Here is a 3,308-nt window from a genome sequence, read left to right on the forward strand (position 1 = left end):
CATCAGTGTGGTGCCTTCTACAGCCGGCCCACCTGTGTGAATTTCATATTCCTTTATTTTAAAAAGAAATACGATGGATAAGGAAAAAAAAGAAGTTAGTTTTAATGTGTGTAACTCAACATATAATATGTATAACCTCTATTATTGAGATGGAGATAAAAGGAGACTGCTTGAAAAAGAGACATATCTGCTCAGAGCAGAGAAAGCCTTTCATAACTCATTCGGAGTTATTGGTCTTTCCCACAATATTAGTGATAAAAATTGATTATCCATTCCCACTTGTTTCATGATCCATAGTTATTTTTTCATTCCTATTATAAGTTGGTTTATACGGAGTGAGACCATGTTATTTAAATGACCAAGGATGAGCGCAATACATCTTACTTGCCACAAGTCCACACCAGCAGAAAGCAAGATTTTTTCAAGTCAGCCTCTTCCTGTCCTAAATGCAGAAATTGTCTGGGCCTGGCAACTGCCAAGCCTTCTCCAATCCAAGGAGAAGATAACCTTAGGTTACTGTTATGTGCAGCTTTAATCCCCAAAGTTTGGGAATCATTGCAGCCTCTTCATATGATGAGCTTCCTATGGAAGGGTGATCTGGGACTGCCTGCCCAACACCTCCCAAAAGGCAGGGGAGAATAGGAAGGGTGGAGTATTACAAGGATGGAGAGAAAAGCTGAAGGGATGGACACAGCTCAAAGTTTCTGCAAAACCTTCTGAGGGAAATCTCTGCTTTGGAAGTCATTCTGCAGCACTGAATGGCCATTTGGGCTCAACTGCAACCAAGGAAGAGGACTACAACGTCTCCAAGGGAGTCCCATCTTTTTCATTAGCACCCAGAGCCATATAAACTCTATTGCAACCACGCTGAGAGGAACATCACTCTTGGAGTCTCTACATTCCTAAGTGTTAAAAGAACAGAGCATTTGGATATTGCCTATTCTATCTTCAACTTAAACCACATTTTTGAGATTAGGTTTTAGATACGGTGCAGATGCTACCCCTAAAACAGGATAAAGGTTACAGTTGTGAGGAGGAGTTTATTGATGTGACCGTAACCATCACACCCTTACAAAAAAAACAAACCAAACCAAAACAAAACAAAGCAAACAACCCAAAACAAACAGGATGGGAAGTTATTGGCCTGCCCAAAGATCAGTGCCTTCCTCAGCTTAGATTTTGGTTATTTGATCCAGAATGGGATCCCAAAGATTCCACCTTTTCCTCCGTTACTCCTTTTCGCATAAGCAGCTCTTATCTGCATGTAGAAAAAGCAGAACAGACTCCTAATAAAAAGACCTCGCAGCTTAACTGCGTAGCTGGTAGCTCCTCACGCAGTAAAACAGCAGTGTGCAGACTGACATAAAATTGATAGGAGAGGTGTTTCCCGTGGGACTATTAAATGCAAATTTCTTTTAGATCAATGAGGGGACGAGGCAAGTTTTTACACACATTTGCTGGGTAATCTCCTTTGGAGAGAGGGCTGCTCGTCTCGTCTCACCCGGGGTCCGGAGCTCAGGAGGGCAGCTGCAAAGCGAACAACCGATGCCAACAACAGCAATCGAGAGAAGAGCCAGCCGCACCATTTTGGTCGTTTAAGACCAGCATCGAACCCCGCCTGGGCTGCAGGGCCATCCCCGCCGTGTGAAGGTGAGGAGCAGGGGGTGCTCCGAGCACGGGGACACGCAGGGCGTCCAGCCCTGGGAGCCGCATCAGCCCGAGTTGGGCGAGTCGGGAGCAGCCGGGCCGAGCCGCGATAGCCGGCGCTGCCCCGCCATCTAGTGCCGCCCGCCCGCATTGCGCTCCTGCCTCGCCGAGGGGAATCGGGCTTCTTAGCAAGCCGGAATTGCGGGATCTCCGGCTTTCTCTTTCTTTTTTCTTTTCCTTTTTTTTTTTTTTTTTTTTTTCTTTCCCATTCGTTTGCATCAATATTTTATGTGCCGTAATGGCTGGATAACCCCGGCGCAAAGAGACTCTATTTCACATTGTCAATAGCAACGGGAAGGGGATAAATTACCAGCGGCCACCCGCGCTATTTGTGGCTCATTTGGAAACTTCTTTAGCTGATTAGATACCTCCTAAAAGTAGATATCTAGTGTCATTCGGAATCACTGGATCGCCTGATTTAGTGCTGAAGCTGCGGAGGGAGCGAAGCCATTAGCCGAGCACTCAACTTGTTTGGCAAATGCGGCTTAGTCGTGCCCGACGTGATTTACATATGGAAGCTTGGGAGCAGAGCCAGGTGAATAATTTTCAGTGACAGTGAATAATGACCCGGAGCAATTTTTGTGGGTCCTCCCCCTCCTTTGGTAATTGTCCATGAGTAGGTCGTGATTTCCTCAAGTGTATTCGTTTTTCTGAGTGCATTTGGTGAATATTTCCAGTGAACGTAGGGATGCCTGCAATGTGTGAGCGAGCAGTTTTTTGGGGAGCCCTAGAATCAATGGGCTAGAAGTAGAGTAATGCTGTGCTAAGTCCTTTGGTCAGGAAACACAAGGGCTACTCGTGTACAGATCTATGATTTACTTCCAAAATCCATTCTCCCTGCTCATGTAGGGTATGCTGCGTCTGCAAACTCAGTGCCATGACTTTTTTAAGATTATAATTAGATATGAGAAAAAAAAAAGAAAAAAAGCTGGGGATGTGATCCAGCCTAGTTTTCTATTAAGTACAAATTAACTGTTGGTAAATGTCTTGCTTTTAGTTCTGATTCCAGTTCACCTTAGTCACATCCAAAATGAAGAAGGCAGAGAGGTGACTCTGACCGCCTCACAGTCAGCTCTGGGTGTGCAGAACTGAAGTCTCCTGATTCGTGAGTGGAAGTTGGCAGTGAGGGAGAAAGAGACAGGTTGAACTTAGAATTTCTTTTCCTTTAGAGAAAAAAAAAAATCACTGTTGGCAAGCAAGTGCTAGAAACTGATTTAGAAATAATCTCTGATTTCTTTATAAAAAAATTCCTTCTGCAGTTGGATCCATGTATACATCATAGGCACAGGAACTTGTTGTGGATGAGTGTCAGCATTATTTAAGTAAGGATGAGTACAAAAATCTCATGCTAAGTATGTTAAAAAGTGGATGGTGATGGGGCAAAGTAAAACAAACTTATTTGAGGTGGGTATGAGCCATAGTGAGGAACGAGTGAAGAAAATGATGGTAAGGTGACGAGCTGTATTCAGAACCGCCACCCCCTGTTCCATGGGAAAACAAGGCAGCAGCTGAGCCACCAACCAGAAAACTTGGCAACTTTCAAGGAAAGCAATACCACACCCCATAGGCTTGGTGAGCTATGAATAACACCAAGGTTCAAC

This window comes from Lagopus muta, chromosome 1 (genome assembly GCF_023343835.1).
Source record: "Lagopus muta isolate bLagMut1 chromosome 1, bLagMut1 primary, whole genome shotgun sequence".
NCBI lineage: Eukaryota > Metazoa > Chordata > Aves > Galliformes > Phasianidae > Lagopus > Lagopus muta.